The sequence below is a fragment of the Equus asinus genome, chromosome 10, assembly GCF_041296235.1.
Source record: "Equus asinus isolate D_3611 breed Donkey chromosome 10, EquAss-T2T_v2, whole genome shotgun sequence".
NCBI classification, from domain to species: Eukaryota; Metazoa; Chordata; class Mammalia; order Perissodactyla; family Equidae; genus Equus; species Equus asinus.
In genome coordinates this window covers 31620257-31645491 of record NC_091799.1, presented here as the reverse complement: position 1 = coordinate 31645491, position 25235 = coordinate 31620257, and the positions used below count along the sequence as shown (strand labels likewise).

The 25235-nt window shown below is 45.2% G+C and overlaps 1 protein-coding gene and 1 pseudogene across 2 annotated transcripts in view; both read right to left on the bottom strand.

Annotated features, from left to right (window-relative positions):
* LOC106822376 (major allergen Equ c 1-like) overlaps window positions 1-25235 on the bottom strand; it is a 441100-nt gene that overhangs the window by 35909 nt on the left and 379956 nt on the right. The gene's annotated exons all lie outside the window — the stretch shown is intronic.
* LOC139046480 (calicin-like) lies at window positions 340-10212 on the bottom strand (annotated as a pseudogene).

The following is a 25235-nucleotide window of genomic DNA, read 5'->3' as shown; positions in this document are numbered from 1 at the left end:
TAGAAGTGATGTTTGCCTCATAGGGGCTGGCCATGAGGGGCAACGGCTTTTTCACCCTTTGTGATGAGTGCACTAGGCCCAAACACTGTAGCAGGATTTGATGTCACATGTTGACAATGGCAAATCCACAAAATAGATGATAGCTGGGTCCATAAATCATTGTTAGGAGAAAAGGAACAAACAGGGTCATTTGATCTTTGATGCCTAAGTTTAGGAGTTACATGAAACAAAGATAAGTTTGTAGGATGTTCAAGCAAGTGATATTTTTGTATTTACCTGTTACAGCAGTGAACTTCACCTTAACTGACAGAAGTCTGTAACATAATAGCACACCAAAGGAAGTTTTCCGTAAAAAAATTTATTTCAAATTGTGGAAATGGCAAATATTCCCTGGAAATTTGAAAAAGTAAATGGCGACTGTAAATCTTAAATTATTTAGGAAAAATAAATGATGTTCTCTCTAAACTTTTTGTTTTTTGTGGAAATTGAAGATGTACAAGCATGATTTTGGTTTTCGGGATCTTAGAGCTGATATGGAAACGCAAGGGCAAGTTGCATTCTTGTGCTTAGCAAACAATAATAAAATTGAGTGTTGTGTCTTCTGGATTTTGATATCCCCTCTTTCTCTCATGAAACTTGAAGTTTGTCCTGACAATACGGTATGACTTTGAAGAGATCCTTTCCAGACATCTCAAAGGTGTGAGGATCTCCTTGCCTTTGAAGCCGTGGCTCAAAGACATAGCCCCGTAAAGAAAACAAGCAGGGGCTGGGACAGAGCAACCCCAGGGCCATCAACAGAGACCAGGGCCTCGAGAATTTCCGTGAGTCCACAAGATGACCCGAGGGGGCACGCAGACATCGCTAAACTGTGACGGCGACCTTCATTTGCTCCTCACCCACGGCCAGCGCGGGGCGGGGGGGGGGGGGGGGGTCAACTCACTCTGGGACAAAGGGGAGTCTCAATGGGCGCAGGCGATGTGCTTTCCTGGATCTGGGAGATGAGGCCCAGCCTGGAAGCCAAGCTTGGTTTGTCACAGGTCGGGCTGCACTCGTACGTGGGAGGCATCCACGGCTTCATGCTGCCTGGGGGCAGCAGAACTAGTGAATAAAAAGCTGCGGTCTCCCAGCACTGACTGCCAGGGAGAACTTAGAGCTGAGATCTCCCAAGAGTTTTCTGAAACACTGAACACAGAACTGCCCGTTTTCTAGACTTTTCCCATCGTTTTTATTCTTGACTTTCTCATATAACGTTTTAGCAATACTTAATTTTGTAAAAGTGTCCATTTATTGAGGCGTTGAAGCTTGGCAGAATCACATGGTGTATTAATTTTTCCATATTCAGGATGATTTCTGGGGCGAAATCCCAACACAAATTCAGAGAAAGGAAAAACATATCTACGATCAGGGCAAAATATAGAAATACTGGTGCCTTCCACTTGAATGAGTTGGAGCCCTGTCCAAGCGCCCTAGCACACTTGATGGTTTTTTTCATGTCCTCCAGCTGCCTATGAGGAGTGCTAGATTCCATCTCTGTTCTGCAGGGAAAACTCACCTCATGCCCCAAAGGCCTAGGAAGTGTTTAGCTCCTGCTACAGCAGTGGTCTCAACTGGGGATGATTTTGCCCCCAGACGATTTGCAGTGTCCATAGATGTTTCTGGTTGTCACAGCTCCCCATTTGTCCTCTTATAAGAGTACTTTTGTAACAAGAACCAGAGGTTGCTTCCAGAAATGGTGTCCTTAAGTTGCCGTAATTTGGAGATACCACACTAGTTTGAGAGTGATTTGACAAGGACAGGCCAACCTAGTTGTGCTAAGAGGGAGCAAGCCCATGTCACAGGAAGATTTTAAATCACCTTTCTTAAAACCATCCTTTCATGACCCTCCATCACATCACCCCTGAGTGTGAGGAAACAGACCTCTTCACTCTGCCTGTAGGGCAGGGAGTGAGAAGCAGCTAACACCCCCCAGGAAAAGGTGCTACTATAGGAGTGAACCTAGGAAGTGTCCCTCTTCCCCCTACAGTCTCACTTGCTTGAAGCCAGCAAGAAGCCTGTAGCACTCTTCAGAGGACTCTTCAATAGAAAATTCACAGAGAATTAGGTATAAGCAGTAACTGAAGCAAAGGCAAGAAGAGAGGTGGAAACCAGATCAAACACAAAGGAAAGCAGAACAAGGGGAGTGAATGGTGACCCACAGCAGGACCAAAGGGCAGTAATGATCCCCACTCTGGGCATGAGAGGTTTGAGGTACATATGGCAGTGGATCAATACTGCATATTGCAAACCGGAGAAGTGGGCTGCTGGAGAGAAAATGAATTCCTACTTACTCACTACAGGTGTAGACCTCAGGACGGATGCCACAGAGGAGATTCAGGCTCTGGAGGGGGATGGAGGAGACAACTTCCAGCCCAGAACATCTGTGGTTCTCTGACTTGGCCCCAGTGCACAGGGCTGTGAGGCATCTCTCATGGTGTTTCTCTGTCTCCTGCCAGGTAAAGCTGGCTATCTGCTTGGTAAGCTGCCAGCTATCCATTTTGGGAAACCAGGAAAGGATCCAAAACCGGGCTCTGAAATACTGGACTTAAAAGTAGACTTCCTACTTACAAGCTGGTAAGGAGCACATAGTCCTCTGGACACTGTGCTGCCTAAAATTATCAAAATATTCTCTATATAACATTTAGCCTGTGAGACTGCAGGTGTGGGTATGTGTGCATACTTTTGTCCACATGTTCGTATACACACATGCACTTACTACACATATTTATTTACCCTCACAGAGACATCTTAATGCATATCTACACATACAAATGGAAATTCACCTCATGCACATAGACTCTCTGAGGTCACGGTGCTCCTCTGCTCCTCAGAGTAAGCCCACTGGTATGTAAGAGACTCTGTTCACATATTTTGCCATAAGCCAACTGGTTGTTGGTCGGTTGACCCCTGGGGCTGTCTTGCAGACAAATCTCCAAGATAGCATTTCTCAGATTGATGTGGAGGAGGGTACAGCTGCCTGGGGCTCCATGGACAGGGCAGAGGACATCACTGCCTCTTTCAGTCCAGCATCAGTGCCCACCAGGCTCTGGGGCAGGGCAGCCAAAATAAGCAGTTACCAAGCACTTAGGTCATGCCAGCACTGCTACGAACCACAATGGTGGTCTTTCCCTTTTGTAAAACCTCCATGCCTTTGCTCTGTGGCTTGGGGGGAGGCTCTGGGGTCCCGCACCCCCCCAGCAGGGAAAGCCTCTGCTTGCCATTAGCTGGGAGGACCCACCCAGAATCCAGAACAAAGGGAAGCTCCTGGCAGGTGGATTCCATGGCACTGCACCAGACCACCAGCTGCTGCTGGGCCCACGGTTGCCAGCGCACAGGTCGGTGCAGGGGGTGCCTGGACTTCCCATGGACGTGCTTGGGGACTGGGTGGAGCTCCAACACCCAGCTCTGCAGCCCAGGGGGATGCTCCAGGGTCCTGCATCCCCCCAGCAGGGAGGGCCTCTGCTTGCCATTGGCAGGGAGGACCCGCCCAGCATTTGGAACACCAGGAAGCTCCCTAGAGCAGAATTCACCACAAGGCAGCAGCTTACAAGCCACCACCAGGCCCACGGACTCTGGCCGTGTCCCAGACGAGGCAAGGGGCTCCCAGAGATCCTGTGAAAGTGGAGTGGGGCAGAGTGGAGCTACGGTGAAATGGCTACGTCACCCAGGGGGGAGCTCCAGGTTCCTACAGCAGCCTCAGCGAAAGCCTCTGCACAGCACTAGTGGAGAGGTCCCGACTGGCAATCGTAAGGCGGGAAGGCCCTGGGGCAAAAGTAGCACAGCTAGGTGAGCTAACGACAGACTGCAGAAGATACCCATAGCTCTGCTGGGACCTATAGTGGACAAGTGTGATCTTGTGGGCTCTGTTAGGGACAAAGCAGCGATTATAGGTGATCCTGCTCCTGGCTGCTGGGAAAGCCCACAACACCACTACAGACCACAAGGAGGGAGCACGTCTAAGTGGGCTGCAACAGTAGGCACCAGCAGCCTGAGACCCCCTTGCGATTGCCCCCACAACCAACGAGGGACCCCACAGGACCACTGTGACTACGAGGAGGGGTCCAGGTCCAGTCAGTAACAGCTGACAGGGTTCCTGGTTGGTGCAGTCTAAACAGCTGCCCCCCACGCCCCACCAGTTGCAACAAGTGGAAGCAGCTACTAAACTCTATCTCTATGCGGAGGCACAAATTCACGCCATCAAGCAGTATGAAAAAATATATTAAATCTCCAGAACAGAAGGAAAATGATAAGCACCCAGGAAACAATCCCAAAGACAATGAAATCTATAACCTAAATGATGATGATTTCAAAACTGCCATTATTAAAAAACTCAACGAGTTAAAAGACAATTCAGGTAGACAACTCAACGAGTTCAGGAGCTATGTCACAAAAAAGCTTGACACTATAAAGAAGAACCAATTAGAAATACTGGAGATGAAGAACACAATGGAGGAGCTTAAGAAAAATCTGGACTCTGAACAGTAGGGTCGATAATATGGAGGAAAGAATTAGCAATTTGGAGAATAGGAATATAGAAATGCTGCAGACAGAGGAGGAGAGAGAACTAAGACTAAAAAGAAATGAAGAAACTCTCCGAGAATTATCCAACTCAATTAGGAGATGCAACATAAGGATTATAGGTATACCAGAGGGAGAAGAGAAGGAGAAGGGGGCAGAAGGCCTGTTCAAAGAAATAATAGCTGAGAACTTTCCAAACTTGGGAAGAGAGATGGAACTTCATGTGACAGAAGCCAATAGATCTACAAACTTTATTAACGCAAGAAGACCAACCCCAAGGCATATAGTAGTGAAACTAGCAAAAGTCAACGACAAGGAGAGAACACTAAAGGGCAGCCAGGCAGAAGAAAATAACTTACAAAGGAAACCCCATAAGGCTATCAGCAGATTTCCCAGGAGAGACCTTACAGGCTAGAAGAGATTGGAATGAAATATTCAAAACTCTGAAGGACAAAAACCTGCAGGCAAGAATACTCTACCCAGCGAAAATATCCTTCAAATACGATGGAGAAATAAAATCTTTCCCAGATAAACAAAAGTTAAGGGAGTTCATCGCCACAAAACCTCCTCTTCAAGAAATGATCAGGAAGAATCTCATTCCTGAAAAATCAAAAAAAGGAAAGGGGTTACAAAATCCAGAACAAAGGAGATAAGCAGAAGGACAATAACACAAAGTAACAGCTCTCCATCAGGACAAAATGCAAAAGAACCAGAAACAAGTGATAAAATGGCAACAGTAGGCCCCCACGTTTCAATAATCACTCTAAATGTGAATGGATTGAACTCTCCAATCAAAAGACACAGAGTGGCAGGATGGATCAAAGAACAAGATCCAACAATATGCTGCCTCCAGGAAGCACACCTCAGCCCCAAAGACAATCACAGACTCAAAGTGAAGGGATGGAAGACAATACTCCAAGCTAATAATGAACAAAAGAAAGCAGGTGTTGCCATACTTATATCAGACGAAGTAGACTTCAAAGCAAAACAGATAAAGAAAGACAAAGAGGGGCAGTATATAATGATAAAAGGGACACTCCACCAAGATGACATAGCACTTATAAATATATACACACCTAACACAGGAGCACCAAAATTTGTAAAGAAACTATTAACAAAACTAAAAGGAGACATCAACAGCAATAGAATAATAGTAGGGGACCTCAACGACACCCCATTAACACCAATGGACAGATCATCCAGACAGAAAATCAACAAGGAAATTATAGAATTAAATGAAAAATTAGAAGAGATGGACCTAATAGATATATATATATAGGACACTTCATCCAAAAACAGCAAGTTACACATTCTTCTCAAGCGCGCATGGAACATACTCAAGGATAGATCATATCTTGGGAAATAAAGCAAGCATCAATAAGTTCAAGAGGGTTGAAATAATATCAATATCATGAGGGAAACAATAGAAAGAATAAACAAATGGGACTTCATCAGGCTAAAGAGCTTCTTCAAGGCAAGGGAAAACAGGATTGAAAAAAAAAACAGCCCACTAATTGGGAAAAAATATTCACAAGTTATTTATCCAACAAAGGGTTAATCTCCATACCATACAAAGAACTCACACAACTCAACAATAAAAAATCAAACAACCCAATTACAAAATGGGCAGGGGACATGAACAGACATTTCTCCAAAGAAGATATACGAATGGCCAATAGACACATGAAAAGATGCTCATCATCACTAATCATCAGGGAAATGCAAATCAAAACTACACTAAGATCTCACCTTACACCTGTTAGATTGGCAAAAATATCCAAAACCAAGAGTGACAAATGTTGGAGAGGCTGTGGAGAAAAGGGAATCCTCATACACTGTTGGTGGGAATGCAAACTGGTACAGCCACTATGGAAAACAGTATGGAGATTCCTCAAAAAGTTAAGAATAGAAATACCTTATGACCCAGCCATCCCACTACTGGGTATCTATCCTAAGAACCTGAAATCAGCAATTCCAAAAGTTCCATGCACCCCTATGTTCATCGCAGCATTATTCACAATAGCCAAGTCATGGAACCAACCTAAGTGCCCAGCAACTGATGATTGGATAAAGATGTGGTATATATATACAATGGAATACCACTCAGCCATAAAAAAGGACAAAGTTGTCCCATTCACAACAACATGGATAGACCTTGAGGGTATTATGTTGAGTGAAATAAGCCAGACAGAGAAGGATGAACTCTGTATGACTCCACTCATAGGTGGTAGTTAACATATGAACAAAGAGAACTGATAGGTGGTTGCCGGGGAAAGGGGGGTGGGGGTAGGGCACTAGGGGTGAAGTGGTGCACCTACAACATGACTAATAATGATGTACAACTGTAACTTCACAAGGATGTTAACTTTCATAACCTTAATAAAAAAAAATAGGCAAGATAAAAAAAAAAAAACCTCCATGCCTTTGCATCAAAAGTTTTTCTTCCTCAAATGCCTGTCTATGGTCAGTGTTTAGGGCCTAGCTCAAGACAGGATGCTGCTGCATCCAGGGAGCTTTCCATCGTCCCCACCTCCCCTTCTTCCCAGTTGGAATTTGTCACTGATTTCCCAGTCCTTCTCCACTCCATTCTTTCTATCTTGGTGCATTATAATATAGTTGTGTGCATACCTCCCTCTCCAGACTCAGATCATAGCATGGGAAACATGGTATATATCCATCTTTGCATTTGCACCATCTAGTGTGGTACCATTATAACGCCCAGTGTCCAATTGATCTGAAATGGTTCCTCATCCTTGGGCAGTTAATGCCCCTGTGACTTGGACATGGGGAGAGAACACATCCTTCTGCTGATAAAGGCAGGAGAAATTTAATCAGTGCTGAGCACTGTGCTAGGTTCTGGGGCTATAAAGGCACATACAGCACATTTCCTGGCTGCTAAGATCTCATAGTCTAGAGAGAAATACGGAAATTTAAATACACTGTTTTAAGGAAGTGGGGTACAGAGTAAGGGTGCAGAAGTTGCACAAATCTGGGCCTCAGAGTGACAATGCAGGTTCTGTTGCTCACTGAGCAGTCCTTTCCCTGGTGCCTGGCACACTGTGTGACTTAGGCAGCACCAGCTGGTCAGGGGCAGAGAAGCCATGCCAGACAGCAAAGGGATGTGGCTTCCCAGTGAGCTGCCCCAACCCCCAGAGCTCTGGACTTCACTCCTTTGCCAGGATGAATTGCCTGGGTGGGGACACCCAGCCCAGCATCCAGCCCAATAACTGAGGGACCTTAGTTCATGAGTTGTCATCCATGGCATACCTCCAAGCCATCTTCAGCCCTAAAATCTGGTCAGTGGTACCACTAGAGATGGAGACGTAGTGACCAGCAGAGGTGGCACTAAGTGCTGCTGCCTGATACGGCATCTGTGAGAGCTTCAACCACAGGTTTTCCTGGCTGACATATGCAAACACTCCATCACTGAACTTGCCTGGGCCTTCCTACCACTTAGGATGACCACTGAATGAAGCAGGGCCCCTTACTGCTGGTAGCTCTGCAAGCTGGATGGACTCTCCTGCTTTTGTTCCACAAGGACATTTGCAATCAGAGTTGCATGGGCTGAGTTGTTCTCCATGCCCCTGAACTTAGAGCTGGCAAGCATCAATGTCTTGTTAGAGATAGCGCTGAGATCGGTGTAATAGAGGAACTTCGTGAAATACTCCTCCCGCTCATCCTTCTGAAAGTACACCCAAATGATGAGTGCACTGAGAGCCTGGTCCTTGTTGAGCACATGCAAGTCTTGATCTTGAAATAGGTGGCTGAAGATGACAGGTGGACAGAACATGGAGCCCTCAGGCTGCATGGAGTCCTCAGGACTGGACCAGTAGTGGAAGTTGTCACAAATGCCAGAGTAGGCCAAGTCTGATACCTCTGAGCTCAAACATCTCAACCAAGATGGGGTAGTGCAAACAGTTGAGAAAGCTAGTGGACTTAATCAGGAAGCCATTGCAGTGGATTCAAAGGCATGTTGTATTGAAATACTGGGCCCCATGAAGGAGGTTCTCCACATTCTGCTCCGAGATCACCACCTTGTCGCTGTAGAAGTAGTCCAGTAGCTGGTCCACCATGGCCAGACTCAGGTAGTTGGGGTTAAGGGTGATAAAGAGCTCTTCACATCATCACTGGAGATGAGGCCCTTCACTAGTGGAGAGGCAGCAGCCAGCACATTGCAATGTGCAAAGAAGACCTCGTGGTCCAGTCAGGGCCATGTCCCTGTACTCTTTGCATCTCCTGTTTGTTCAGTTTCTGCAGCAAAAAGCCATGAGTTTCTCAGTGATTTCCCATTTCATGGTGCTTCTTGCTGGCTGAGACAGAAGACTAGCAGCATGTAATAGAGAAGACTTCCACAGCCATTGGGATTCAGACTGATGGTTGTTTGCGGATAGGGAGGAGTAGAGGGTGGGAGAGAGGATGATGTCATAGAGTCAATGAGGTCATCACAATGCAGGTCCCCCTGAGTGCTTTCTCAGAGGCTCAGGGCCTTTCTTGCCTCTGATGGCTCCAATCTGCCCAGGCTAGATACCCTATCAGGACCTGGTGCACAGGGCTCAGAGCTCAGGAGGAAACTCAGGGTTGGATAGCAACTCCCACCTGGGACCTTCAAACCTCAGTTCAAGGCTGCTTCTGGAATGTCAGCGCCAGTTTGGGCAGGGGGTGGTGTAGGCAGGGATAAGGGCAGGCTAGGGGAAGGAAAGAGATTATTAGATCATCTAGAAGTATCCTCCCATGGTACAGGAAGGAAACTGAGGCCCAGTGAAGAGAAGGGACTTGCCCAACATCACACTGCCACTTGGAAGTAGAACAGGCCCTGGAACCCAAGCTTTCTGTATCTTAGTACTGTCTCCATCCTTCCAGGAAGCTCCTCACTACTCAGCTTTCCCCAGTCTCTGATTCTCAGGCCTGGAAGTACTTTTCTTTGCCAAGGCTCCTGGCCATCAGACAAGAAAGGCCCTGTCCTTTGGCTTCTGAGCATTGTGGCCACAGATAACCACTCTTCTTTAAAATAGAGGGAGAGGTGGAGGCCACTCACTGGAGCAGGGATGCCAGAGTTAGCCACTCCCTGGGGGATGGGAGGGCCTCTAAAGCCCTGATTATTTTTCCAAGTCTCTAGGTGTAAAACATTGGGGGCTGTGGTGGGCCAGCTGTCTCCATCAAGTGTGGACTTGGACAAGTTACTCAGACTCTCTAAACCCCAGTTACCTCATGTGTGAGGTGGGAATAATAGTACCTGCCTCAAAGGTTGTTAAGAGTTTAAATGAGAAAATGACCAAAGAGCGTTAGCACAGTGTTTGGCTCACAGTAAATGTTCAATACACGCTAGCTGCCATTTTGTTGTTAGTTCCGTGCAAGAGAGGGGAACCCTGCCTGGTCTTTTGGCACCATCCTCTCACCCTCCAGCACTATATCAGACCAGACAATGTTCCACTGCTATTCACAGGGCTTTCTCCATGTTTTCATGGAGAAAACGTTTCATGGAAAATGTTTCTCCAAATTTTCTTGGCCAATTTTTTTCACAAGTGAGTGGCCACATCCTTCTTCCTAGACTGTCTTAGTCTGGAAGCTCCACTGAAACCTATTCACCATGGTGACCCTGCTGGTATTTGAAATCCCAGTGGCATAGCTTTCAGCATCACAGCTACATGCAGCCTCCATGGTATGACAACCAGATGGAGGGTGTGGTTCCCTGAGCAGGAAAGAACCCGGGGTGACAGGTGGTGAGAGCCACCAAATCTTAACCACTGGACCACCAGGTCTGGCAGAATTGTTTAACTTGCTTAACACGAACAGTATTAATTACTCTATTACTTTCAGCAACCTCTTTCTCCACCATTTTTAGTTTAGTTATACAAGAATGCTCAAGAAGCCAAGATGGATGGTTTGATTCTCCTCAGGGTTATTTATATCTACCCCAGTGGCTCCCAAAATGTGCCCCTACCCCAAGCTGTAGTAGGATCTCCTAGGAATTTGTTTAAAATGCAGAATACCAGGCCCCACCCCAGTGAGGTGAATCCAAAGCTCAGGAGGTCAGGTGCCAGTAAACTCCCTTTCAACCAGCCCTCCACAGGCCTGTCATGCAGGCTGAAGTTTGAGAGCCACTACTCCACCTCTGGCTACTCCTAACTACTTCACCATCACCCGTACCCTTGCTAGGAATCTGCATTTTAACAAGAACCAGGTGATATAAGTAAATTGAAGTTTGAGAAGCATTGGTCTACCTCAGAGCCATAAACCTAACCCAAATTCCTACGTCCCACATCCACTTGCACACAGAGTATCTATGAGTGGTTTCTGGGGAGGGGGACGAGGGAGACCAGCAAAAAGAGCAGTGTCGTTTAATCTCTTTGAATTTGAATCTGTCACTCCCATGGATAAAACATCAGCACCGCATGCCCGAGTAGTTAGGCAGAGCATATTAGCGGTGCCATCTTTTGTTTGTCACAGACAGCACATAAGTACCATTGAACCATCTTGGAAATTTATTGCTCTTAGGTGTCAGTGTTATTTCATAAGTGTTCTTTTTTCTTTTAAAATAAGTGAATTTCAATTTTAATCCCAGGCATAATAAAATTACATTAGACTAGCTAACCTTTGTGTGTATCACCAATATTGTAGTGGGAATCTGTCATTTTAAAACAAACCAAGGGGATATACCTTTTCTGTTCTAACAAGGGTACCTTTGCCTGACAAGAGATTTTCCCATATTGAGGTATACGGGGTGCCTATCAGGTTCAGGACTGCTTCAGCTTGAACTATGGAGGCCTGATTTATGGCCTGTTGGGGATGCACTGTACATCTGCTCTGACCATTAAAGAATGTGCTTTCTTAAGAATGCATACTTCCCCTCCTATGCCCTATGGGTAATGCCAATATTAGTCCCTTTGCTGACAACAGGGTCATATTGACTGCTAATTGGTAACTGAATACCTCTTTGAAACTCTGAAAATGTATCTGGGTGTGTTTTATGTTCTTTATTCTAAAAAGACAGAAGACTATACTGAAAACCACACTTCTCTGGAATACTTTCTAAGGCCTCCCTGGGTTATAAAGCTCACTCTGACTCAAGTAAACCTCACCTTATTTCTCTCATCTATAAAATGCTTATTGGTTATTTTGCGTCGACACACTTAACAAGTGCGTCTCCCCTCAGCCTCCTGCCGCAGCCTCCACCTTCTTGCAGCGTGTGGAGAGGGGAAGTGTCTCCAGAATTCCAACTTTAACTGGGACCTCCCTCAAAGGCTCAGAAATTTCCTTCCAAAGCCTGCACCCTAAGGTCCCTGCCTCACTCTTCCTTTGCTCTTCTCTCATTTTCCTCCATTGAGTCTCAAGTCTGTCCCGAGTCCACCACGAACATGTTGACTTTCTGAGGAAACTTGCCAGGTGAATTACACCTTTGTGCCTGAGAATCCTGCAGTCTCCCTGCTCAATCTGGCCTGACTCAGCCTAACACTACCACCTGCTTTTTAAGGCAGTTCCAGTTTCACCTCTACTTCCTCCCAGGCTAGGGCCCCGCCTCAATGCAACACAGCCCAGCTCTCTGAGCTTTGCTAACCCAGGAAGTAGCATGGTCAATTCTGTGGGGCCCATACAGAATTTTGACTTGCCTCTCTCCTTTCTTAAAGCAATCTTGGTATTGTGGCAGATCAGAATTGGCCACCACAAAATGTGTCTCTGTGGCTTATTTTTAAGAACTCTGAAAGAAATTTTGACCTCCATCCCAACTGCCTGAAAGAATTTAAAATAGAAATTCCTGTTCCAGGAAGGAGCTAATAGCATAAGATAACTGCAGTGTAACATAAAATATGTCTCTCAGGTCACATTGTCTGTAGTTGGTCCATTTACATTTCTGTCCACATGTAAATTGCCTTCCACCCCCTTGAAGACCCAAATCACTATCCTCAACATCCTCCTTTGTCTTTAGCTGAAGATGGTATTTAAGATGAGAGCCTCCACCATTTTGGGGAGTTGCTCAGTTTTCCTGAGTGTTTCCCATGTATACATGTTATAAAGCTTTGCTTGATTTTCTCCTGTTATTCTGTCTTATGTGAATTTAATTTGTAGCCCAGCCTGAAGTACCCAGAGGGTAGAGGATATGTCTTCCTGCCCTACAGAATAAAAATGTCTAAAGCCCATTTTCAAATTAGATAACTATTCTTCCATAGAAGCAAAGACTTTATTTTTCCCCTGCTCCAAAGCAAAGATTTTTAATCAAGCCTCAAAATAAATTTGGCCTTGGGTTTTTAATTACTTAGTATCAGGAAAAATAATATAACTATCCTATCAAACAATTTTATTTCAAAAAGAAATATGTTTCCATCTCAAATGTACTATTAGAAGATCTGGGAACGGTAAAACCAGTTTGACTTCTACCCACATCCCACAGAATTGTTTATGTTAAAATCACTCATGTCCATTGAGACAGTTCATCTTTTAAAAAATTTCATTCTACCAAGAGTTAGAATCAAAATATGTACAGTATTATCTAAACATTCTAGAGTCAAATTCTGACTTTAGTTTTGATTTCAACAGAAATTAACAACTTCATGAGCGGCACACAAATTCATTTTAAGAAGGCAAATCTTTTGACTTCTTGCCTTTGTTGGTTTTCTCAGTTTATTTGTTTTTTTTTTTAAGCACACAATGGTAGTTTTTCTTTGAAGTTAAAGCTCAAAAATATCATCGAATATTTCTGTTTCCAACAATAGACACACAGCTTTTAATAGAAATATTGGATAATTCGATCACAAGAGTTCAGATTGATATATAGCAAACATAGTCAAGAATAATGTCTTCCACTAGAGGCCCCAAACATATTATAACTCTGGATATGTTCTGAGTCTAAGCTTCTCAAAGAAACTCAACCCAGTAAATGGGTGGAAATTCCTCAATTATCTGGATTACTCAGTTTTTATCCTGCCTGAATAGGAAGAATATCTTCCTCCTATGAATTTATTCCATATATTGCTTAGTAATTTGAAAGGTCGAGAATTCATTTTTCCTTTCTAGGTATCTATAAGCAAAGTAGGAGAAAAAGATTGAGTTTGCAGTGCTCTACTCAAAAACACACCATGTTTCAAAAGTTTATAAGTACCATACCTACTTTTGACCTTTACTCCCATTTTCCTATAGAACATTTTCTAAATGGATGGCCCACCAATGCCTATTAAGCCCATAATATAAATGAAATAATATTAGAAACAACATCTATAACTGCTTATGAGAAAATTTACTCAATCTCAGACTCCAACTTGAGGCCACCTAAAGAGCATTTTTAACAAGCCTTCCAACCAATTCTGAAGTCGCTCATTTGGGAACCACTACGCTACATTATCTTTCTCAAATAATCCACTGTCTCAAATGGCAGCAACCCAACACCGGCCTCTCCAGCCGCTGCCTAAAATGTTCATAGTCTATGCTACTTAAGAAAGGGATATGTTTATGCTTTAGCTTGTGACAAATCAGTTTATCATGAAAATTAAGACGGCTACAAAGAAGTCTCACATCCATTCTTGCACTGATTTTGGGCAGGAAGGGTACTCATGTCCACAAAAAAGGTGTGATTCAAAGTCCCTCAAAGTAGGGCCAAATTTTTCCTGGAGAAGTTCTGTATCTGCTTAAGTACCCAAACCATCACTCAATTAAGACCCCAAAGTTCAGAATCTTAGAACATGAGAGATTTTCTAAGAAACAATTTAAATACGCCTGATCTAAAGTGAACCCACTCCAATGCAGGTACTCCTACTGCTTATGTGAAAAAGTAATGAATGACTAAAAATAATCAATTAAGTAATCCTAACACAATAATTCAGATTTTTTTTTTTTAAAGGAGTATACTTCTCAGGAGGAACATAGGTAAAACTAAAGACTGCAGATTCTCTTTAGTGGCTAAAACAGTGATCACCTTTGTTTATATTCAACCTTTTGTTACCAAAACTAACCGCTAAGTTTGCTTAGGCTATCTATATAGTGAGATGCAGTAAAGCACGATGGCTAAAACACAGACTCTGGAACAAGACAGCTTGGGTTCATCTCCCAGATAACACTCTTAGTAGCTGCACCATCTCTAGCAACTTATTTAACCTCTCTGTGCTCCAGTTTCTTCATCTGCACAATAAGGACAATACTAGCATCAACCATAGAGGACCATAGAGAAAATTAAATGAATTAATCTAGGTAAAGCACAAAGAATAGAACCTTGTACATAATCAACACACAGTAAGAGACCACTATTATTTAGATATTAAAAAATAAGTAGGATTTGGAAAAACTGAAGGAGGGTAGGCATTCCAAGAGCTGAAGTAACAATCAAAAAGTAACAGAGATAAAAAAGAGATACACATATGGACAACAGGGCATTCTATTTCCCTGGAGAATATTCATGAGAAATAATCATAGAGGTTGGGAATAATGAAGGCACAATTATGCTGGCCTTGCATGCTAGACCAAAAAATATTCCTTTTACTTAGAAGGCAGCCACTTAAATTTTTGAACTGATTAGGTCTGTGCTTTAGCAACACTAATTATCAAGGTTCTATCATATCACTATTATTAACGCAATTTTGATGATCTCTGCCCTCTTACTAAGAGTTAGCAGACCCAGAAATGCATTGTCCTGCTAACACACTGTCAGAATCTATCACTGAACTGTCGCATATCTGAATCATCTGAAATTCTCACTGTGCCTGGTACATGGCAGGCATTCAATAAATGTTGCATCATTACTTTTAGTTGCCACAAGAGCGGTGAACAGAGAAAGAGGGTAACCCCTGAAGGAAACATATATTATAAATGAAGCAAATGAAGTAGCCAAATAACAGTTTATAATTAAGCTAAAATGTAAGTAACTCTTGATCAATATATTTGCCTAAAACCGTGGGAGTGGCAGGTAGCTATCAACCTTACTTTTCACTAAAGCAGATAAAATGGATCTTTGTGTATTTTTAAATCTCAAAATTTAGCTGACAAACTGGTACAGTCTTGTCAAAGGATTATTTGGGCAATATCTTTGTAATGGACTACCCAGTAGTCTCGTGTGAGAATAAATTTAAGGAACATTTCCTCAAGATGCCTGGACTCCCCCATTCACTGCAGTATTAATCACAGTAGCTAAGATATGGAAACAACCTAAGTCTCTGACGGATGCAGATGTGGTCTATACAGACAGTGGGATATTATTCAGCCACGAGAAAGAAGGAAATTCTGCCATTTGCAAAAACATGGATGAAACTGGAGGACATAGTGCTAAGCGAAATAAGCCAAACAGAGAAACACAAATGCTATAGGATCTCACTTGTATGTGGAATCTAAAAAAAAAAATCTTATTTTAATTTAAAAAATCAAACTCACAGAGAGAGGAGAATGGTGGTTATCAGGGGCTCAGGAGCAGGGGAAATGGGGAGATGCTAGTCAAAGGGCATAAGCCTTCACTTATAAGTTGAATGATGAGCAATTCTGAAGATCTAACGTACAGCATAGTGACTATAGTTAGTAAGACCGTATTGTATACTTGAAATTTGCTAAGAGAGTAGATCTTAAGCATTCTCACTGAAAAAAAAAACAAACATAACTATATGAGGTGATGGATGTATTAACTAACCTGATTGTGGTAATAATTTCACAGTGTATACATATATCAGATCATCATGTCGAACACTTTAAATATATACAATTTTATTTGTCAATAAAAAAATGCAGATTTCCTCAAAAAGGACAAAATCATGCTAGACAGGAAAAATAAAGGTCCAACTTCTGACCTGCCTCCAACAGGTAACTAGAGGAAGGGCCAGCTCACAGTAGCTGTAGGTTTCCATGGAGCACACACTGTCTACCTGTCTGCGTCACACACCACAGGCGTCAGGTGTGAAAAGGACCCCTTCCCCTCACCTTGAGTAAGGACAATTAGAGTCCACTATCCTACAGACACCTTTGTAGTCAACTGTTTGGTGCATTCCTTAAAAAAAAAAAGAAAAAAGAGTTTGTTTGAGACACCAGTAAGAGTAATATGCTAATAGTTAACATAGTAAGAAAAAAGTGTTCACTAACGGATTCTCCACAGAGCTTGGAAGCACATCATGACATAGGAGGGTTGATCTAAGAGTTTATTAAGCACATATCCCCAGGTTATTGATTTTTTTCCTGGTGGTGATAGGGGAAAATCAGCTCCCAAAAACATCAGTCAGTGCTTACTTTTAGACACTTAAAAAAAGTAGGCTCAGTAAAAGCACCCCTTGTATAGTAAGCAAGTTATGTATTTGGCTTCTTGGGCAATCGATCATTCTAGCAACATAAACAGAAAGCAAAGTAGGCCCAGATTTCCACATTCCTTCTTCTAAAGTACCTTTCAGTTTCAATTTTACACTAAAACAAAACAAAAAAGTTCTGGCTGTCTTGTGCTTTTTAAAGTTTCAAGTATCTTCCAAGTATTAGAATTTAAAACACTGAAATGTATTCAATTAAATAAGCTCCTGGCAGAATTGTCAACAACGCTCCACTATCCATTCTGGTACCGTCTCCAGATGATTCCTAATCCCCCTGGCTTCTCCCTACCAAGTACTTGGATACCACCTTTACCCTGCCTGCCCCCACTGCTTGGTTGTGCTTTGGGAATTGTAATTACAGTGATCCTGCTTTTAGAAAGTCCTCAGAGCACAAAGCCTCTTTGTATGACTGGGGCGGGCATGGGCACTTTCCAGGCTCCACGGCAAAGCGTGGGTAGTAGCAACACAGGCAGCAATGAAGGAAGAGAAGCTGGAGCCCTAAGATGGCCCTCAGTCTGGCTCAATACTGTTCAAGGGGTTTACTTACGGGTGCCCAGTCAAAAGGTTCTGCAAAGCCTCTGCACTCTTCCCACGGGAGAAGGAGGGGATCAGGACTGTCAGAAAAGGTGGGCAGATCACCACCAAGCCCAGAAGGCCAGGAAGCAGAAGGAAGCATGAAGAAAAAAAAGAAAGCAATGGCTGAAGCACACTCCTCTGCACTGTTGTCAGTATCTCAGGGAGTGAAGGCCATCACCCCAATGAGTCAGTGGTTAGTACTGGGATTACTGGCCCATAGCAGATGCTCCAATATGTACCGAGGCAGTGACAAATAGAAATGGCAAGCAATAGGATATATTGGAGTATATGAGGAAGCCATTTTGTATAAACCTAATTCAGCCTGACTGTTTTTCCAAAAGGCCCTGACATGGCCACTGAGCACGCATTATATATCTGCTTTAAACATTTACTATGGCAAGAACAAATGCCCTTAAGATAAAGATTCAACTTCTCCCCACATTGGCATTTCCTTAAGGATAAGCATCTTTCCTTGGGTAGGAACTGATTGCTGTGCTCACCTGTGACCACCCAGCTGGAGACAACAGAACTGCCATCCTGCTGTGTCCACCAAGACAGCAGACCTACATGCTGTGTCCATCAATCGCTGTGCTGACAGAGCAGTCTCGTGACTATTGTAAAAGGGACATTTCAATCCTATGTGAAACATCCTCTTTGAGGGTATATAACCACTCTGCACACCCTACTTGTTTGGTGCCCTTTCTTCCTTCAGGAAGAAAGGCCCCGGGCCATGGTCCTCACATTTTAGCTCAGAATAAACTCACCCAAATTTTCATTTATACATTGGTTATGGATTATTTTCAGCAACAGCAACAACAAAAATCTGCATAGCAAGATAAATCTATTAGAAATTCTAAAAAACAAAACAGCTTAAAAGCCAAATGGAAAGTAATTTTTGTTCTTTATGAGAGTCCGAATGCCTATCTGCAAAACCGATTATGAAATGAATACTTGTTTTACTTTTAGCCTAGCCTACTGCCTCTGTCAAGCCTTCAAAACTGCCACTTTCTAGCTCTGGAACAATGAAACACATTTCAATGGAAGATCAGTGAGCACCATCTGCACACACTGACATCAGAGGGGCTGAAGCAGAACGGACACAGACAGGTAACTTTCAACTCAGGGGACATCCCAACAGCACTGCAAAATGTCCTACTACTTCAATGCTTGCTACTCTCTCTTCCAGGGAGGTAGTTTTCCTCCTTCAGCAGGGTCAAATGATTATATATATCAAAATCCACAATCTCTCTCTTATTTCTACACATATTTTACCACAAAAGCAGACAATGCAGGAACAGCTTTTCACATCCTGACCTGAGGGAACTACTGATAAACCCCAGTGCGATCCCATCATTCTCCTCCTCCACCTGCCCAGCGTCACTCCAGGTAACTGTTCTGACCAGTCCCTGGAACAGCATTAATAACCATTTAAGGAGAACCAGATAAAAAACCAAACAAACCACTTTGGGTAAGGCCTATATGTGAGAACTGTTTATTCTCCTCGTGTGGGCATAAGACTATTTTTCTTAAACATTTTTAGTTTTAGTTACATACCTTTCCTTCAAAAAAAATCCTTCAAGACAGCAGCAAAAACACAATGGAACTCTATTCATCATCCCCAACCATGTTTAAAAATAATAAAAGACAATTGAAACCACTACAAATGTCCCTCTCCCGTGAGCCCACAGAACAGCACTCTGCCATCACAGCTGTTCTGAAAACCACGCTGGCATTCTGCATGAGAGCCGCGGCAAGTCTAGTCTTGGTCCTTGCTTCAGCTCTTCTCCTCCACCCACGAAAAAATGAAACAGCAGGAAGCATAAACAACCACTTAATGGGGAACACAAATGGGTAAATATTTCCAAAATTGGCTAAAAAGCCTCAGGTCTTCAGAAATGCAAGAATGCTAGGGGCTGGCCCAGTGGCTCAGCGGTTAAGTGCACACATTCCACTTCAGTGGCCTGGGGTTTGCTAGTTTGGATCCAAGGTGTGGACATGGCACTGCTTGGCAAGCCATGCTGTGGTAGGCATCCCACATATAAAAAATGTGGAGGAAGACGAGCATGGATGTTAGCTCAGGGCCAGTCTTCCTCAGCAAAAAGAGGAGGATTGGCAGTAGTTAACTCAAGGCTAATCTTCCTCAAAAAAAAAAAAAAAAAAGGAAAGAAATTCAAGAATGCTAGTATGGGGGACATAGGAAGAGAAAAATAACATCGTATTTCCCCCTGCAAGTGATCACTGTAAGAATGCAAAGGCAAATGTGGTACACAGCTACTTTCTCTCCTCCTATCACTCTTTCATGCCCTACAAAACAGCAAATATCACATGGGTCCAAATTAGTCCTACTCCTGCAGGGGGGGGCAATAGAAGGAAGCCGGGGGGCTAGTTCAGGCAACACTGAAATGGAGTACAGCCCAGGGTCAGAAGTCTAAGGCAGTGCTTCTCCAACTTCAGTGGGCATCAGAATCTACTGGGGAGCTTTTTCAGAATCAGATCTCTGGGTCCCTCCCAATAAGACAAGTCAGAATGCCCCGGAGCACTTATATTTTGACAAAGCTCAAACTGCTGACCTAGGTCCACTAGAATGTTTAGAAAGATGGGGAAATCCTCCACACCTATCAGCAATTCCAAAATAAAAGTGAGCCATGGCAAACTAGGCTGTGCAGGTCAAAAAGAGGTGACAAAAGGATCACCAGATGCAGCCTAACAGGCTGTGCTGGACAGGAGCCTGTAGCTAGTTTCCTTATTACAAGGTAAAACCCTGTGCTGTATGAAAAAAACAAATTTCACATGTGACAAATATTTCAAATATCTTAAAAAGTATTTAAAATAATATAATCAATATCCCAGTACCTACACCCAAGATAAGCAAATCTGAATTTTCAAAAAAGGTCTGATTCACATGTTTTCAGTAATAGAATATTACAGTTATAACTATAGCCCTATCCAATCCCATTCCTCATCTTCTCTTCCCAGAGATCATCACTACTCTGAACTTGGTGTTAGTTGTTACCATGCGCGTTATTAATCTATTACTACGTATGTACACAGCCACAAATATAATAATTTTGCATGCTTTCAGATTTTACACAAGTGGAAACATTCTGTAAGAATTCTTCTGTTATTCGCTCCCTGACCCCATATTATATTTGTGAGAGTTGTCAACAAAAATAATCCATAGCCAATCTATAAATGAAAGTTTGGGAGAGTTTATTCTGAGCTAAAATGTGAGGACCATGGCCCGGGGCCTTTCTTCCCAAAGGAAGAAAGGGAACCGAAGAAGTGGGGTGCAGAGTGGTTATATACCCCCAGAGAGGATGTTTCACATAGGATTGAAATGTCCCTTTTACAATAGTCGCAAACTGCTCTGTCAGCACAGCGATTGATGGAAACAGCATGTAGGTCTGCTGACTTGGTGACCACAGCAGGGTGGCAGGTCTGTTGTCTCAAGCTGGGTGGTGACAGGTGAGCTGGGTGGTCAAAGGTGAGCACAGTAATCAGTTCCTAGCCTAAGGAAAGATGCTTATCCTTAAGGAAATGCCACTGTGGGGGGAAGCTGCACCTTTATCTTAAGGCCATTTGTTCTTGCCATAGTAAATGTTTAAAGCAGATATACAATGCGTGCTTGCGTGCTCAACAGTCAAGGTCAGGCCCTTTTGGAAAAAACAAAGTCAGGCTGACTTAGGTTTACACCAAATGGCTTCCTCATATACTCCAATATATACTAATTTTTGCCATTTCTATTTCTCAGAGTCAAATATTTTAATCCACGTGGCTATAGATTGTTTTTCACCATGCTATACCATCAATTGTGCAGGACTATCTAACAATTTGTGTATTCCACTGCTGGTGGACATTTAAGCTGCAATGAGCATTCTTGTACTTCTTTTGGACAAGTGTGCAAGGATTTCTTTGAGTATAACCAAAAATGGACATTTTGGGTAAATAGGTATGTTTGCCCTCTTTCGATTAGACATCACTATACTACTCTTCAACACGGCTGGATCCAGTTATATTCCCACTAGCGGTGTATAAAAGTTGATTTCCCCACAACCTTACTAATATGGTTATCACGTCACTCAATTTCTGCCAATCAGATGGGTGTGAAATGGTATCTCGTTGTTTCAATTTGCATTTCCATGGTTATAAGTCTTTGACAAGTAAATCTTCATGCTTTTATATATATATATATCTGTCGAATATGTGTTTCTCAGTTTAGAAAAATCTAACCCGTCTTGTCTGAATCGGGGCAGCTCTTCCCCGAGCACTGCGCCAACAGTCACCACAGTTAGAAAGCTGAGGTGCAGAATGCAGCAAGAAAACATCTGAGTTAAACACGGAATCATCTTGGACAAAGGGCCCCAATTAATGCATTTGCTAATTAGTCTCTCCCTTCCCCTTTTGTCAAATCTTACCTGCAAGACAATAGTACCAGCCTGCAACCTTAGAACAGGAGAAAGAATGGGAGTGGGGAGTGCAAAAACTAAAACATGTATATAAAAGTACTACAACTGTCTTCACTCAAAGAAAATGAAGTGATTGCAGACCAACCGCTATTACTCAACCTTGTAAGATACTATCCACTCCTAACAGACTCCTCTCAAACTCATCAGTTTCGCTCCCTCTTTGAAAGATTCCCATCTTTGTCTCCAGACTAGAGACTGTCCCCCTCCCCTCAGCAACCCTTTCATCTCCCTTCCCCCACAATGACTACATGTCCCCTCATTTTCCCCATTCTACAGCTTCTGGTTTCTAGCTCCACACGACCCTCTTCATTGCCTATAACATGTCACCCCCTCCCTCGCCTTAGAACTCCAAGTCCTCTCTTCCTTCCCTTTCCAAGATGCATCCACAGTAAACAATCCACTCAATCACCCACCCCAAAGAAAAACACGAATCGCATGCAGTACATGGCCCCCGGTTACATGCCAGGCAGGAGGGTGATTCGTCCCAGCTTCCTTCCCCCTTCGCCTGGGACTGCTGTCCTGTCTCTGGAGGTTCTCGAAGGGTGACAGGTCCAGACCACCTAGAAAAAACTCATTCGGCCTTCTGTTGCAGTTTACCAGGGCCATACGTGCATTTCTGTTTGAGGCATGAACGAAACTCGCGTCATTTCGTGAAAAAGACACCTTCACCGGCCTCTCCCCAAAGTAGGCTGGCCTCCCTCTTAGTAACCCCAGCTAGGACGCTTTAGTCCATGGAGCGGTAGGGAAAGTGGCCTGGCAGAAACCAAAGGGTCCCCGCGCTAAGAAGTTTCTGAAGCTCCTTCCCCCTCGCTCAAGAAAGCCCTCTTCCCCGAGAGCACAGCCCTTCCAGCAGTCTCTCCCCCTGCGGCTCCCCAGGGCACCACCAAGCCCCCAAAGCGGCCCCTGACCTCCGTCCGACGCCGCCAGAGATCCTGTCTTCTAAGCCAGGCCATACAGCGTTGGGTGGGCCTGCGTGGGCCCAGGGCCTGGCGCCCCTCACCCCGATCAACCTCTCCCGGTTCTCGGGGGTGGGGGCTCTTCCTCCTCCCAGCCCCCTGCTCAGGCCCGCGCCGGCCCAGGATGGCCCTGAGTCCCAGCCAGGCTACGACTCTCGCCGGCTGTGTAAGCCTCAGTTTCCCCCTTTGCCCAGCGGAGACCTGGAGAGATCCTGCCCCGCCCGCCCGAGGTGTGGAGCTGCCCCCCGGGGGGAAGACACGCTCCGTGAGCCGCTCTGTGCGGCGGGGACGCAGGGCTCCCAGGGGCTCGGGGCCGCACAAGGCTCCCCCAGACCGCGCTCCTCCCCTCGGCCGGGCCGCGCGGCTGCACCACACGCCCTTGCCCGCCCCTCTCCAAGACCACCCCAGACCCCTGCCAGTCTGGCCCGCTCCCGACACCGTACGCGCTCCCGGCGCTCGGCCGGAGGGGCCGCCACCCTGCGTGGCCGCCCGGAGAGGCCAGTGGCCCGGAGGGCTGAGGCGGCGGCGGAGACCGCAGCAGAAGCGCTTCCGCTCACGGCGGGACTGCGAGCAGCGGCTAAGGCTGCGACTCGACTCCAGCGCGGCCGGCTGAGCCTGGGGCCCGACTGCAGGCCTCTGCGGCTCCGGGAGGGGGAGGAGGCGGAGTCGGGAAGCGGCGGCGGCGGCGACGGAACAGGGGGCGGAGCTGTGGAGAGGGCGGGGCCGCCGGGCTCCTGGGCTCCTGGGCGGGGCGGCACCGGGGCGGGGCGGCTGAGGGCCGCCTGCCGGGAGAACCTCTCTCGGGGGGGTTGTCCCGCCCAGGGTCCGCCTCCGGGGCGCGGCAGGGGCTTCCGGGGCCGGGCCTCGCGCCCCGCAGGCCGGCCTGTGCCTGGGGCTACGCTCGCGGCTGCCTCGGCGCCTGTGTTTGCGTCCGGCCGCCTCCCGTGTCCCGGCTGTGCAACCTCGGCCTCCTTCCTCCTCCTCTCACCACGCTGGAGCCGCGGTCTCCGCTCCGCTCCCGCTCCCGGCTGCCTCCTCCCAGTTTTTTTTTTTAACACATTCTTTTTTATTTATTTATTTTTTTAAAGATTTTATTTTTTCCCTTTTTCTCCCGAAAGCCCCCCAGTACATAGTTGTATATTCTTCGTTGTGGGTCCTTCTAGTTGTGGCATGTGGGACGCTGCCTCAGCGTGGTCTGACGAGCAGTGCCATGTCCGCGCCCAGGATTCGAACCAACGAAACACTGGGCCGCCTGCAGCGGAGCGCGCGAACTTAACCACTCGGCCACGGGGCCAGCCCCTGCCTCCTCCCAGTTTTCCGTTCGGACACTTAGGAGGAAACTCTCTCCCCTCCTCAGGCTGCGTGTCAGTGAGAAATCAGCCCCCCGCCGGGAGGGGACAGCAGAGGCGGAACCGAGAGAGAGGGAGACGCGCCACCCTCTCGGAGTCTAGAGAGCCGACTTGAATTACGGGAAACTATCCCACCCAGTCCGGCTCAGTCTCAAAAGAGGGAGAGGCTGTGAGGTGAGGAAAGGCTTTTGACCTGTGTTGACAGTTTTCCTGAGAGAAGAAGCCTGCAGATTCTTGACCCCCTTGGCCACCCTCCCCTCCTTGGATGTGACAAATAAAAATGGATATATTGGAGTAATAGGATATATTGGAGTATACGAGGAAGCCATTTGGCATAAAACTAATTCGGCCTGACTTTGTGTTTTCCAAAAGTTCCTGACTGTGGCTGTTGCGCACACATTGTATATCCGCTTAGACATTTCCTATGGCCAGAATAAAGGCCCTTGAGAAAAAGGTGCAACTTCCCCCCACAGTGGCATTTCCTTAGGGATAAGCATCTTTCATTCCTCAGGCTAGGAACTGATTGCTGCACTCACCTTTGACCACCCAGCTCACCTTTGACCACTCAGCTGGAGACAACAGAACTGCCACCCTGCTGTGTTCACCGAGACAGCAGACCTACCTGCTGTGTCCATCAATTGCTGTGCTGACAGAGCAGTCTCGCGACTATTGTAAAAGGGACATTTCAATCCTATGTGAAACATCCTCTCTGGGGGTATATAACCACTCTGTGCACCCCACTTCTTTGGTGCCCTTTCTTCCTTCGGGAAGAAAGGCCCTGGGTTATAATCCTCAGATTTAAGCTCAGAATAAACTCACCCAAATTTCCATTTATAGATTGGTTATGGATTATTTTCGTCGACAGATGTGATGCTGGTCACTGAACCCATTTCCTTTTCTGTTTCTCTGACTCCAGTATCAAAGCCACAAAGGAGCAAGGTAACTCAGCCATGTGCTGAGAGTGCCTCTAAATACAGCCATGTGGGTCAGGGCACAGCTAAATTGCTGACTAGATCGTTTCAATAAAGTATTATCCTCAGCCTTTCCCCACATGCAGCCACCACTTGGGGACTG